General features: G+C 45.4%; 1 protein-coding gene across 6 annotated transcripts in view; it reads left to right on the top strand.

Moving 5' to 3' along the window:
• Positions 1–1,923: 1,923 nt before the first annotated feature.
• The window catches only part of JAK1 (Janus kinase 1), a 48,511-nt gene continuing 35,711 nt past the window's right edge, over positions 1,924–14,723 (top strand). For 4 of the 6 annotated variants that reach the window (XM_030455577.1, XM_030455572.1, XM_030455571.1 and 1 more), the window contains exon 1: positions 1,990–2,191. The gene's annotated coding sequence lies outside the window, so the exon portion shown is untranslated. Of the gene's footprint in view, positions 2,192–13,253; positions 13,359–14,723 lie in introns of all 6 variants that reach the window. The other 2 variants (XM_030455574.1, XM_030455576.1) reach the window with 2 other exon arrangements.

Genomic DNA, 14,723 nt, shown 5'->3' with positions numbered 1-14,723 from the left:
GGCTGGCTGGCTGGCTGGCTCCTCCTTGGTAGAGGAGGATAAGAAGCAATTACTTCATCTGTATTTTGTAAACTACAACCACCTGGAGATGCACACACCTGGGACTCGTTGGCAATCAGCTCCTCTCTCCCAGCTCCCCTCTGGGAGGTGAAAACCTTTGGGTTGTTTTCCTGCAGAATAGGTTGAAAACTCCAAAGCTGAGGCTCACTGAAGCACTGAACCTGGGGCAGATTAACTCTGTCTTTGTGAGGGCAAAGGGATTTTTACAGCCATGTGCTGCTGTGCAGGAGAAGACCTTGACACAAAGATGTTATCAGGGGCCTCTGGTAAGTCTGAATGACACGGAAATACCGCTGTGTTGAAGAGGGGCACGCTTCGCAGGGCTTTTTGTTTTTTTTTCATGACCTATTCAGCTTTCGGGACAATTCAGTCTTTTGTCTGCAAGACTGAAGTGCTCCAGAAATATCCACCTAAACTTAATGAATTAGGGCAAGAGCAGATGGGTTCTTCCTACAGATGAAAATGTCAAATACATCTGTGTTTGTGGGAAGTTCATTTCATTGAACTGAATCATTTTGTTACTGATCTTACTTCCACTTGTGCTGTTTCCTGTGACTTTTAGAGAAGAGCTCGGCACCCCCAATGTAGAACCTCTTTCCTGTGCAGCCGGGAGGATCACGGGTGTTTCTTCTCATTTTGGTGTAAACACCGAACTTTTTACCTCTGAGCAAGGCAAGAAATGGGGCTGGGGGATTTTTTTAAGATGACCCAAACACACTCTTAGCTCTGCCTGCACCTCTCTGGAGATCACGGCTGGGAGAAGACCACCCTCTAACACCAGCACTCCAGCGTTTTTGGAGTGCCTACAACTAAACCCCAGGCACTGGGCTGGGTCCCACCTCACCTGCTGAAACTTTTACCTCACTTCACACCAACTCCCTGTGAAACCTCCTCCCTTCCTCCACAAGGCACCAGCAGGGCCTTCTCCCTCTCCTCCTTCTCCCTCTCCTCCTTCTCCCTCTCCTCCGTCTCCCTCTCCTCCTTCTCCCTCTCCTTCTCCTTCTCCTTCTCCTTCTCCCTCTCCTTCTCCCTCTCCTTCTCCCTCTCCTTCTCCTTCTCCTTCTCCTTCTCCTTCTCCTTCTCCTTCTCCTTCTCCTTCTCCTTCTCCTTCTCCTTCTCCTTCTCCTTCTCCTTCTCCTTCTCCTTCTCCTTCTCCTTCTCCTTCTCCTTCTCCTTCTCCCTCTCCTTCTCCTTCTCCCTCTCCTTCTCCTTCTCCCTCTCCTTCTCCCTCTCCTCTCCTTTTCCCTCTCCCTCTCCTTTTCCTTCTCCCTCTCCTTTTCCTTCTCCCTCTCCTTTTCCTTCTCCCTCTCCTTTTCCTTCTCCCTCTCCTTTTCCCTCTCCCTCTCCCTCTCCCTCTCCCTCTCCTTTTCCCTCTCCCTCTCCTTTTCCCTCTCCCTCTCCTTCTCCCTCTCCTTTTCCTTCTCCCTCTCCTTTTCCTTCTCCCTCTCCTTTTCCTTCTCCCTCTCCTTTTCCTTCTCCCTCTCCTTTTCCTTCTCCCTCTCCTTTTCCTTCTCCCTCTCCTTTTCCTTCTCCCTCTCCTTTTCCTTCTCCCTCTCCTTTTCCCTCTCCCTCTCCTTCTCCCTCTCCCTCTCCTTCTCCCTCTCCTTTTCCTTCTCCCTCTCCTTTTCCCTCTCCCTCTCCTTTTCCCTCTCCCTCTCCTTTTCCCTCTCCCTCTCCTTTTCCCTCTCCCTCTCCTTTTCCTTCTCCCTCTTCCTCGCCCCCCTGCCCCGGGCCGCCTCCTCGTCCCCTCAGCCACAGAGCCGCTCCCGCCCTGCGCGGGCCCCCTCTCTGCCGCCCTCCCCTCAGCGCGGGAGGCGGTCCCAGTCACTCAGTCAGTCAGTCACCACCCCTGGGCGGGCAGTCAGACAGTCAAGTCAGTCAGTCAGTCAGTCGCCACCCCCGGGCGGGACGGGACCGGCGCATGCTCCGCGGGGCGGCCGCCGCTGCCGTGCCGGGACCGCCGCCCTGCCGCCGAGCGCCCGCCGGCTTCCATCTCGGACGCAGCGGGCCGAACCGAACCGTAAGTGGGCCGGGTCGCCCCTCGGGGGCCGCGGCTGAGCGGGCACGGCCCGCCCCGCTCCCCCCGTCCCCCCTTCGCCTCACGGCCGCCCGGTGAGACGCGACGGAAGCGGTGAGTGGGGCCGGAGGGGATTCCCGCAGCTCCGGACCGGGGCCTGGGCCGCGGGGCAGCCGGGGAGGGCGGTGGGGACCCGGCCGGGCGCTGTCCCTCAGGGAGGCTCCCGAGATGGCCGACGGGTGCGGGGGCGGTGCGGGGCTGTCCCGGGCTCTTCCCGGGCTGAGCGCGGCGGGCGGGCCCAGAGCCGGTGTTTGGGCCGGGGTGTCGGTACCGGTGGGTTCCCCGCGGCGGAGAGGGACCATGGCGGGCTGGAAATGGGGTTTCGGGGGTCACGTTCCAGCGAGCGGGACGAGGGATGGCGGTAGGAGGAACCGGAACGAAATAATTTCGGTTCTGGTGGAAACGGGTGAAGTTCGGAGAAAAAAAAAACCAAAAAAACAAACTTCCCCGGTGCTGATGAGTGAACTCGGCCTCCCAGGCAGTCCTCGGGTGTCTGTGGAAGTGGAGCTGCTTGGAGGTGCTCCTGCCTCACACTTGTGTGGGAATGGAGGGCTTGGGAAAGTTGATTGGGTCCAGCTGTCAGTCTGGCGTCTGCTCGTGTTGTGTAAGGGGTAGAAAGACACTTTTGGACAGCTTTCAGCCCTCTCCTTGTGGGTGCTCCTTCCCCCAAGGGTGGTGGCAGCCATGCCCTGGAGAGGCCACCTCTTGGTTGGACATCTGTCACTGGAGAGGACGAGCAGGGATGTGGAACAGGTAGTCAGACACCCTAAAATAATTCCTCCAGAGCTGTGTGTCTGTGTGAAATGTGTATATTTGGATAATCCCGATGAGTTTGGATTTTCAAAATACATAAAGAAAGCTCAAATCTGAGGAGCACCAGGACAGCACAGTCTGAAGCTTGTCAACCCCACTGTTAACCATGTAGGTTGATGGCAAAGAGACAACGTGGCAGTCACTTGGTGTGACAGGAGAGGTTGGACCCGGCCACCAAATCTCTGCTGGATGCTCCTGGATTCAAGGGTGGCTCATGGGGTGAGGGGTGGGGGGCTGTGTTTTGAGGCACAGATAACCCCCTGAACTTTCTTGCACTTTTTGGTGGTCGTTTCTCAGGGATTATCTGCAGTTTTGTTCTTGAGCAGGATACCTTGGTACCATTTTTATTCACAGCTGCTGAAGCTCAGTGTTAAGTTCAGTTTTGACCATTTATGGGGAGTGGAAGACATTTCCTCCTGGCCCTTGTTTTTAAAACACGGAGGAAATTGCACCTTGATCTGGGTTTGTGCTGGGTGACAGCAGGGCAGGTGCTTTGAAGTACAGAGCCAGTTAAGGACATGCTGGTGGTGTCTGAGCAAACAACAGCTTGCAGCAGGCTCCTGCTGTCATTTGAGGTGTTGAAAGTTGGTAGATTTTCTGAGTGTTTTTGTCAATACGTTTCCAGTGATTCAGTTCTCCTTAAATATCTTACTTGTCTAAGTATCTGCAACCAGTTTGCCCCAAAGCCCAGTGGAACAGAGAATATACTATGCTCCAGCAAGGGAAAAACTGCAAACACTTGACCTTTGGGAAAGGTTAGGTGAAAGACTTGTCAAAAGCCAGGGCGAGTGGGTTGAAATTTGCAGAAGAATTCAAACAAAGAACTGGAGCAGCTTGTAAGTTGGGGAACTACTGGAAGTCTCTGCACTGCAAAAATCTTTCAGAATTAATTCTAAATTGTCCTTTTTTGAGAGGTAGATTCTGTAAATCTTTATCTGTTCTAGAATGTGCTGTGTCTGTGTGTCTGAATTGAGTTGTCTGTACAATGAGTTTGTTGGAAAAACAAGTGGGAAGCAAGGTCTGGAGAGAATATCTAATTCAAAAGCAAACCTGTATCAACTGAAGAGCAAAAAGCTGAGGTCTACCTGAACAGAATTAGTGAGTAAAATTGACATTTTAAACTAATTTCTTGGTCAAACAGAGCCTGCAATTTAAACCAACTTGAATTCTTTTACCTTACCTATGAGGGCTGCTGGAAGTCAACTGAGGTTCTTAGTTGGAAGAATAAATAAAATGAATTCAGTAACTTTAGGTGGGCATTTCTGTAGTGGTTCAGTCTTGCAAATTCAAGACTGAATCTACAGAAACCAACTTCCCTTTTCTGTGTGGAGGGGAAAAGTCTTTCTGTTTTGGCAGGCTGCATCCTGACAGTGATGCCTGTTCTTGTGGGTGGGAAGATTTTGCCTCTTTCCTACCATGTACTTCCCCATCCTCCCTCCATTTGGAGGTAAAACACCTTTTCCAGCTGCAGAGCTGACCTCAGGTTTCTTGACATCATGCTGCTGCCCGAGCCTGGTGTGAGGGAGAGAGGTTCAAAAACACAGCATGAACCCAAATGGAGAACCCTTGAATCTGTATGCAGCATTGGGCACGAATTACACATTAAGAACCTGGTCTGTTTATATAAAGAGGAAGGTGTTTGAATTGTTCTGAGAGGTTAAAGCTTTTAGAAGTAAACCCAAACCCTTACAACTGGTCCTATTTAGATGTGCAGAGGATCATTTTGAGATCCTAGGAAGGAGAAAGCATGCTGAGAAGCCAGATTACAGAGAGAAGACTGGGCCAGGACTTGGTTCCTGCCTCGTCTCATGTCCCACAGCAATTAAAAATGACAAAATGTGTTTTTCTGGTTGACAAACTGGCAGCATTCCAGGTGTTCTTTTGTAGCCTGTCCAGCAGTTGCAGTTCCTTCAAGATTGGGCATTATTCCCGTCAGCACACTCGGAGCTGCTCAAGATCTCTAAAGCACTTAAAATGCAATTAGGCTGCAGGTATTGGTAACAGCAAACACTTGCCAGATTGATAGAAAATGGCTTTTCCAGCTCAGCACATGGTTCAGTCAGTTAATACTCAGGGCCTGCCTTTTGCAAAGAAAGCTTTTTCATGGACTGGTGCTGCTCAGTTTGCTGGGAGGGTGAGACAGATGTGCTTGAACCTCATCAAGAAGGAAAGTGGATTCTCTAAGACAGGCATTTTGGGGTGTTTGGCAGCTAAAGTGTTGCTTCCATCTGTTGTTGCAGTTTCTGTACAATATGGGATGTGGCAGACTGGGGGTTCTGCAGGGTCACTTAATAACCTGAGCAGCATGTCAGGTACCCTGCCCAATATTTGTTTTCCCCATTTTCCAGATTATTAAAAAAAAATGAAGCAATGCTAAAAAGTAATAGGTTACTGGGAAAAGAAGATAATGCTGGTTCTCATGGGCCAATTGGTTGCAGTTTCTCTTGGTTCAGATTGGAAGGGGTGAAGTAAGGAAGTGCAATTGAGTGGTTTTAATTTCCTGGCTTGTTGAGCACAGGTGGATTTTTAAGGAACAGGTTCCTGACATTTTCTCTGTGCTGAAGGCCTTATAAAACTTCAGTTTTGGTGGCTAGAATAATTCTCTTTTTTCCCCCCCTGAACTTGTTATATAAATGTCAAGTAGGTTGCATAACAGGGGAAAAAACTCAGCTACAGGAAACTGGAAGAGCAGCTTCCACTTGGACAAGCATAGTCTGTACCTCTCTTACTGCATATCATTACCTCTGCCATACTCTGACTCCGTAGGCATTGATAAAAGTGACATAAAGATGGTTCCTCTGCATGTTGTGTGATTATGGTTGTACCTTAAAATAGCATAAAAATGATCTGTTGGATTTTTTTTCCTCTGTGGGATGCAAGAGGTAAGATAAGAAATAAAGGCCAAGAGCTGGAAGGCAGTGGAAAAGCAGAGGGTGTGTAGATCATCCCAAACTGTGAAGCAAAGTAGTGGAGGAAACCTGGGAAAAATCAAATCAGAGTTTCTGTTTGAGGAGGAACCTACCCAGGGAGTTAAGATTCTGAACAAGGCACCAAAGAATAGGAAAATCTTTTGGACTGGAGTAAGTGGTGTTGCCACTGGTTCTGCTTTGTCAGCGGTTCTGATAGTAAACAAACCATCTTCCAGACATACCAAGGCTCTGTTCTGCTGTAGCTATGGAGCTCCCAAAGCAGCAGCAAGGGTTTGCTGGTAAAGAACAAGCTTTTACAAGGCATTTTTCAAGAAGCTCATGCATCCTAAGTGCACATCTCTGGTAGCTTTGCTCCCTCAGGTGTTTCAGACTTTGAAGCTGGGCTGCCCCATAAAGCAGGGCCCGCTAAGAAGTGGAGTCAGTTGGGTATTTAATGCTGTATTCTCTGGCTTTGGAAGCAGGCAGGATTTACCATGAATCAAGGCTGTGGTTACCTGTGTATGTGCTGGAGGAGGGGACAGGAAGGTTCAGGGAGCTGAGGAGCCAGCCTGCAGGTGGATAAGCAGATAATGCTGGATTCCATGGATTTAGAACCCTTGGAGTGTTTTAATCTTGACTGTGCCACTTGCCAGTGCTTGACTTGAGCTAAACAACCTTTTTCGTTCCTCCAACATGGTTCTCCTCTACTCTCTCCTGGAAGTTCCTTCCCCAGCCCTCAAAGGCTGGGTTCTCTTCGGTCTCAAAACCTAAGTGACATCTGCCAGTCATACTTCCAGGCAAAAAAAAAAATCCTAAAGGAAAATGTGTGTGGTCTGGAGTCTTCCTTGTTTGCAGAGTGAGTCTGAGGGGGGCCTGGCTGTGGAGGCAACAAGATGTGAGTACAGGATGAGTTCTTAGCAGCTTTGGGCACCAGGTGCTGTGTAAAATCTTATTTGTGTTGTGTTCCCTCTTATTTATGTTGTGTTCCCTCCTGTGTTGTGTTTCCTCTCATTTCCAGCTACCTGAAGGCTAAGCAGAGCCTGGATTACCCTTCAGATAGCCCAGTTAAATAGAAATACTTAATTAGCACTCCTCTTAATACTTACCTTTCCATCTGGGGCACATCGGTCAAAATAACTTCCACTTCAGAGCTTTTGAATGACTTAATTTTACTGGCTGGAAGATGGGATTGAGGTAATACTGACTCATGCTGTTTTGTACAGAAAAAAACCAAATCCTTTTCAAGCTAGGAGGTTGTATCTGCTGTGAAAGTTCCTGTGCCTGCAGTACCTTGCAGGCAGCAGTTCTGGAAAAAATCCTTACACCTCTCTCCTTGGGAAGCAGGACAGGGCTAAGCCTTCTACTTTTTTAGGTAAAGAAAATGATGTGTTAGTGTTAGATCTGTGACTCGGACAGGGGAGAGAGGGAGGGAGGAGAGAGAACACTTGCAGGAAGTTTGTTTGTACATGGACTCGAGTTTTTCAGGAAATTAATTTGGCAGAACTAACTTTTATACTCATTTTGAGACACCAGCAGCACGGAGAGATACATTAAACAAAACAAACCTTAAAAGCCTTGGCACTTGTACAGTCTGAATAACTTCCTGTTGCTTGCCATCCATAAATACCTGTCTGTGCTCCTCTGGATTCAGAGCAAATTCAGAGCAGTTTTTTTGTTTGTTTTTAATTTTTTAGAAAGCTATATTAGCTTGTAGGCCACTAGGTGTTTAAGGAGTGGGGAAAAAAAAAAAGCAGCATAAAAGGTACCATCCTAAGTTAAACATTGCTTTAGGCTCTGTTTTTTTATACTTTAATCTGTTATTTTGCATTTTTTGGTTTCTTTAGCCCTAGGATGTCAAGCTGTCACATCTTAACTCAAGCTGGTGACCTCCTGCATGGAAAAACAATGTGGTCTCCCTCAGTGCTGAGGTTTTTAAACAAGAACAACTCTAAGCTGGCATTTGCAGTTCACTTTGTGTGATTTTCTTGTTCACTTGGCCCCCATTTTTTGGGAGGATCATAACTGTTTCCAAGAAAACTTTTCCTTGTGTCCATGCTGTTGTGTCCTTGCCCTCATGAAGGGCACAACGGGGTTGTGTTTGTAGGTGATGTAGAGCAAGCCCCCCCAGCCCAGTAAACCTGTTTTATGTAGGTCTGTGTTGCCAGCATGAGCATTTCCAACTGGGATTCTCATCTGGAAGCCTTTGTCTTCCCCCCTACATCACCTCTCAAAATTCAGCCTGTGTTATTTTTTTACCAGCACTTATTTTAGTAGCAACTCATGGCCCCCAGCACCTTCCTTTGAAGTGTGGAATTGATCAGTGCAAGAGAGATTGGGTTTGATTTCCCTGTCAAAGCCACAGGGGGGTAAGTGAACTGTGGGGACAGCTGACTTGAAGCTTCATCATGACAAAAAAACCCCACCCAAACAGCATATCTTATGCCAAATTAACAAAAAAAAACCCCAAACCTTGTGGGTTTTACAGTCCTTTCAGCTTCCTGTGCATGTGACTTACGACATGGCTAAGTTACGTCTATATAAGCAAGGTGCATCAGGAAACTGAGGGCTCACTTTGCTTCTAAAAAGTCACCTTTTAAATCCTGAGTGCTCAGTAGATGCCAGGAGAGCCTTTTAAGTAACTAAAACCCAAGAGGTGATCATCTGGGCTGGGTGCAGATCAACCCTTCGCCCTTTAGTGCTTGACTGAAAGTTTCCCTTGCAGTAAGAGTGTCTGGTAGCTCCAGGTCTAAGAACACGGTGGGATTAAAAGTTTGCTGGTAAATTAAGTGAAAAATGAGCCCTCATTTTTCTTGGTCCATGTGGAGGGAGGAGGTGAGCAGTGCTGTGGAGGTGTTACCACAGCCCTGATTTCATGTGGCAGGTGACAGCAGCGCCGTCTCCAGGCATTCCGTGGCTTCTCCAGTGGATATCCATCCCAGCTCAGAAGGCTTCCATCCACTAAGAACCCAGGATGCTTTTCAGTTTTAACAACTTCACACATCCCAGCTTTCACAGAGTCTTTTTCTCTAGACATGTCTTGCACCACAGCATCTCCCCACTGATGTGCTCTGTGCCTCACTTTGGGTGCAGAGGAGCATTTATACAGAACCACCCTCCTCTGTCTACCTGGAGAATTAATTTTATGAGGGCAGGACTTCCCAACCTATAAATCCATGGGAGTTCTCTCCCTCTTTAGGGAGAGATTCCAGATCATGGATGACTTTCCCCTCTGTGTTGCTGGCACAACCTTGTTGCATGCCTAGAGACTGTTGCATGCCTGGAGCCTGTTGTGTGCTTTCTCTGATGAACAAATTCCTCAGGACTTTTTTTCAAGCCATGATATCGAGGTGATTTAACCACTAATTAAATTTCATCAGGCAGTTAATGTAAACTGCTGTGCTTGTCTGTGCACACAGCCACTGCTGACACCCTTGGTCCATAGCATTCCATGCAGATAAATCAGTGTGGGGCACTGGAGCTGGGCCATCACACAAGAACTTGACTTGTCCCAAGCTCTGTGGGAAGTTCAGCCTTTTAAATACAGCTGAGATGCAAACCACTGTCTCTTGATAAGTTTGCTGAAGCTGGCAAAGGCTTTTTTTGAGCTTTATGGAAGAAGATAGAGCAGATATTACAGTTCACCTTTTATAAGCAATTTAAGCAGTGTTAGCTCTGTGTTCAAGGCCAAGGCAGCTTGCACACAGGCACGTTACCACTTGGGATGTTACCATCCCCAAAATGTTTGCTGCTCCCTTTCTGTGGGAAGGTACTGTCCCCCTCCCCACACCTGACCCACATGTGCTGCCTTTTTTTTGGCCAGCAAAGACTGATAACCACCAGTGAAACAGTGACATCTTCACCAGGCTTTGCTGCCTGTACAAATCAGGTACAGCTGTTCACTGCCAGAGTCATTTTAGCAATGTTTTGCGGTATGTCCTAAGGGCTGAATTATGCTTTAAAAGAAAATCCTCTCCCTTGGATGTAATTTAGAGGTTTTTCAGAGCACTGGAGATCAGCTCTCCCAGCCCCTTCCAAGGTGTTTGTTTTTCAAAACCTTCTGTTGCTCAGCTTCAGAGAGAGGGAGTGTTTAGTTAGTTTAGTTAGCAGGTAAGACTGACAATATGATCCTTATCTTACGAACAAATAAGTCCTCCAGATGGTCTTCCAAAGCTGTTCTGCTGGTCTTAGTGAGGCATCTCGTGGTGTGTACTCAGAAAGGGCACAGCCTGACATACCTGCTTAGCCCCAACCTAAGGCTTAAGAAGAGATTTTGTTTTATCTCTGTGTTAATAGAGCTGAATTTTTCAGGACTTATTCTAGAATCAAACTGTCCTTAAGGATAGGTGAAGTGGCACCATTCTGTAGAGCCTGAAGCCATCTACCCCATGGATATCCCTTTAGAAAATGTGCTGAATTGGGGTAATTCCTTTTCCCCCATCTCTCAGCCTCCTCCATAATTAGATAGGAGCTATAAAATGTCCTTTAAAAGTGCAGGAGGAGGAACCTTATTGGGAATTTGACCTGAGAAGTGCAGTCCTATGGAGAAGCCTGGTGTGTTCTATGGTAGCAATAAACTGCAGAATGTTTTAGAGATGCTGTTGGTTGAGTTGTATTTTGATTTTTGTGTCCTCACATCGAGTTTTCTTAGTTTACAGCTGACCATTTACCAGCTTTGATTTGCATTTGGTCCCTTTCCAGAAGCTGTGACCTTAAAACATGAACTATTTTATTTTTCACGTGTGAGTAATGTAAGGGGAGGGGGGGAGGAGGGTCTCAGTCCAATTAATTTAGCAGTAATTCTGTGCTCTTTTCTTTTCCCATGTTTTGATTTTATAGTTGTGTTCTTGTTCTAAATCAGAGGCACTGGATTTAGGCCAAGAAAAGTCACAATTCAATCCTGATTTTTTTTTTTCTAGGGCAAAATGTTATCTTTAATAGCACTTTTAATTTGTACCCCAGACAGTTCTTTCATGATTAAGGGGCTGGAGAATCTTTCATGTAACACTTTAGGACTCTGAGGGTGGTTACTAAGTTGTGGTTTAATAAAATTAACACCCCAATATATGCATTTTAAGTTTAATTCTCTTGTTGAATTTATGGCCAGATTAAATTTGTGTGTTTCAGTCCTCTAAAAATAAGTAATTTTAATAACTGTAAGGAATGTCTTCTTATTGGAATATCTGGTATGCTTATTCCCTTTCCCTTGCTACATCTGTTTGTTCTCTTGTTACAGTAAACAGCCAAAGAATCTGAAAGATTTAAAGATGGTGGTTTTGGCTTCTGGAATTCTCAGTGAAGCTTTCATCATTCCTAGCTAAAATGGCAGGGTGGCTCTTTCAGAGTTTTTGTCCAAAGCATTTTCCAGGAGTCTAGGATAAGCATGTGATGATAACTTAAAACCAGAAGTTTCAAGCAGGCCAAATGCAGTCCTTTGCCCCCATTTCAGTGGCTTCTGGTCACAGTCCTTTAGCTCTCAGTATTTCTTGAGGAGGGAAAAAAAAAGTGTTCTGGTATTACTGATGTGTTTCAAACAAGTTCTATATTATCATCAAAGAAGCAAAAATATAGAGCATTTTTTTTCTGAATCTCTGGAGTCTCAATGTGTATTTTGGCTTTGTTGTGAGTGGTAAGGAAGCAGTGGCATCCAGATTCCTCTCTTTGGGGATGCTGGGAACTGTGATTTTCTAGAAACCACTTGTGGCCTTTTTGCTTCAATTCAGGTGAATTTGCTCAGGAGAGTGATTTCTTGTCCCACCAGACTGTCAGGTTTTCAGCAGAGATTAATTGTGCACAGAAAACTGGTGGGGGAAAACCTGAAAACCTGTTGGAAGCCAATGGATATGGAGAGTCAGCTTTCCAGTGGCTTGGTAAGAAAACAGAAAATGAGAAATTTGAGATTCCTGTAATTCTAGGTGCCATGCATTAAAAAAAAACCTAAAAATAAATTGCCAAGCATTATCAAGAACTTCTGCTCAAGATCCAGAGGGTTGGGAGGAATGGGCATGAGCATCCTTGGTCCATGTGAGTGGAGAAAAAAACTATGGAACATCTCCAGAGATCATCTCCCACCCTGAGTGCTGGCATGAGGCACATTTTGGAGTGCACAGACATGGAGTGCCAAGGTCTGCACTGCTGGTTTGCTGCATGTCTGTAGCCTGGCAGCACATTGGGGTTTTGGGGAGTTTATTTCCCCTTAAAAACAAAGGAAATATTTTATTTTAATTCTGTTGGCATAGGCAGGCTGTGTTTACAATGGTATTGAGAAATGCAGGAGGCTGTTTTAGCTGCAGACAACCTGGCAAATTAATGATATGTGCATTAAAAAAATGAAAAGAAAAAAAAAGTTTGCTTTGTAATTCCTGGTTAAGTCCAATTTCTGTGCATTTAGCCATTTAAGAAAATGAACTGATTTTACTTCATTATACAGAAGGCAGAAATGCAGCTGGGTTCCAGCCAGATTTCTGGGTGGTAAAACATAGGGAAAGCTTTTGGTTAGTTGTTTAAAAATGGGGTTTTTCCTCTCTGTGAGGTTCATACCATCATTATCAGATTGCTTAAGAAAACTGCTGAGGGTGGGGTAGGGGGGGTGAGACATCCAAGTTACTACAGGAAATACAGATAATTTTTTTTTTCTAAAGCAACAACTCATTCCTGTGAGTTTTCTCTGCAGTTTCTTGGTAACTTTCAGCACAGATGTGTCTGGTGTAACTCCTTCGAGTGCTGTTTAGTGAAGTCCTCTTGCAGTGTGGTGGGTTACAAATAAATTGGGATTTTTGACTGATCTGAAGATTCTGAAGCTAGCCAAGCATTGGATGATTCTTTTGATGTCTTGATGCATTCTGAGTTGGTTTTCCATGGGCTGACAGCCTCAGTGTCTTAAGGAGAGTGGTTTAAGGTGAAGCTGCTTATCTCCTAGAAATCCAGGAGCCTTCTGTAAATAAATACCTGGTGTTGAATTCTGGTTTTTGTAAGGCTTGGGGATGTGTGTGTCTGGGGCTAAAGCAAGGACGTGGATTTGAAAGGGGATTTGTTGCTAAGATTCCTGCATCTGAGCTTGCAGTGAAATTTCCACGTTGCTTTTAAGGACAGAAAAAAAAAAAAAAAAAAAGGAAGTACTTTTATGGTTAAGAGTATTTAGAGCTAAGCCTTAAGGAGCCATCTTAGAGTGCTGAGCTACCAGGCTGTGAGCTCAGCACTCAGTGTAGGAACCATCCACCTTCTGCTTTTAATTTCTTTATTTTCTACACCAGTTTGTGTGCTTTACCAGGCAGGTTTGCTCCCCAGAGCTTTATTTCACCTCCCTGTAGTATTAGTAGGAAGTATTGCCTTCTGCAGTTAAATATTTGTTGCCTGGAATAGCTGCACTGTGCTATTTGCAAGTTCTCTGCCTGCAGACCTGGGATGAAGCATGAACTGCCCAGCTGCTTTTGGAAAGTTCCTTTTCCCCATAGATTTTGAAATCCAGACTTCAGACTTGTAAAGCATCCAGTTTCACCACAGTATGTGTATATATATATTAAAAAAACCCAAACAACCAAGGGAGAAGTGTGATATAAAGTTCCTCAGACTCCCCTCTCTCCTTCTCTTCTTTTTTTTTTTTTCCCCTCTGGCTTTTCTGATTTCCTGGTGGTGGGATTTCATCAGGGGACCTTTCTAGCCCTTCCTCTTCATCCCTGTTCCCTCCTCTGTTTTTTCTCCTTCATGGAAAAGAGTACACAACGTGTGAAGCTGCTTTCTGTTTAAATCAGAGCCAAGTCTTGCAGCAAATAATTGATTTTGTTTGCCCTCACCTCAGAAAAAAAAAAATAATCAGAAGGTCTTGTGTCTCGTGGTCTCTTAGATGTAAAACATTGGTAGTTCTGGTATCAGGTTCAGAAGGGGAAATACAAAACCCCAGTTTTAGGGCACAGTTCCTGTTTTTCTGAGTTGTCAGTTTGAGCACTCTCAGTGCTGGGTTTTTAGCTCTGGAAGCAGGGAAATGCTGCTTGAGAGGGAAGCAGATGGCTCAGGCTGGGCTTAACGTTTGTCTGTCTTCTCTTTCTTTTAAATTATGCTGAAAACATCCCCCAAAGTAGCCATGTTATGCTTTTCCTGGCAAAAACAGAACATAAAGACGTTTTTAAGGCTGGCACAACATAATATAGAGAATTGTTTTCTCTGTTTCATGTGTAAGGTCCCTAATAAAGCAGTGCAAATAGAGCACTCAAAAACATGGGACTTCCCCAAAACAGCAAATATTTTTCTTCCGGATTTTGGGTTCTTGTTTTTTCTTTTCCCCTGATATCTAAAAAAAGCCACTCAGTCCCTTAAGAGCCATAATATTACTTTGTCAGTGAGAAGTGAAGATGTAATAAAAAGCTGACAGTGTGTGCTGATGAATTCCATCTTCTTGCTTTGCCACCATCTCCTCTGTGTCACTTTGATCTCCTGCAGGACATCAGTCTCAAAATTCAGTTTTTTGGGTCAGGACATATTACTGCAAATCTGGTGGAGACTTGGGTATATTTGTTTTTTAAGCACGTTTCTGGAGGACTACTTAGGTATATAAAATACACAGGGTTTTATATACTTAGGTATATAAATTATACTCCATATAGTATTAAACAATTATCACTGATACCTGATTACCTTGATTGGTTTTGGTTAAACTGAACATCTGGCATGGAGGTTTTGTAATGGCTTTTCCATTCTCTGATGTTTTGGTTGCAAATGTTCAGTAAAAGTATAAATGTTAGGAAGTTAACTGTGTGGAAATTCCCTATATGTGACTCCTGGTTCCTGTAAACTCCAGTCAATGAGACTCTGACTTGATTTAGAAGGGTTTTCTTCTGATTTTTTGGGGTGATTTCAACAAAGAATGGCAG

Source organism: Calypte anna, chromosome 8, assembly GCF_003957555.1.
Source record: "Calypte anna isolate BGI_N300 chromosome 8, bCalAnn1_v1.p, whole genome shotgun sequence".
NCBI classification, from domain to species: Eukaryota; Metazoa; Chordata; class Aves; order Apodiformes; family Trochilidae; genus Calypte; species Calypte anna.
The sequence above is the reverse complement of the archived record's forward strand: the minus strand, read 5'-3'. Positions and strand labels throughout refer to the sequence as shown.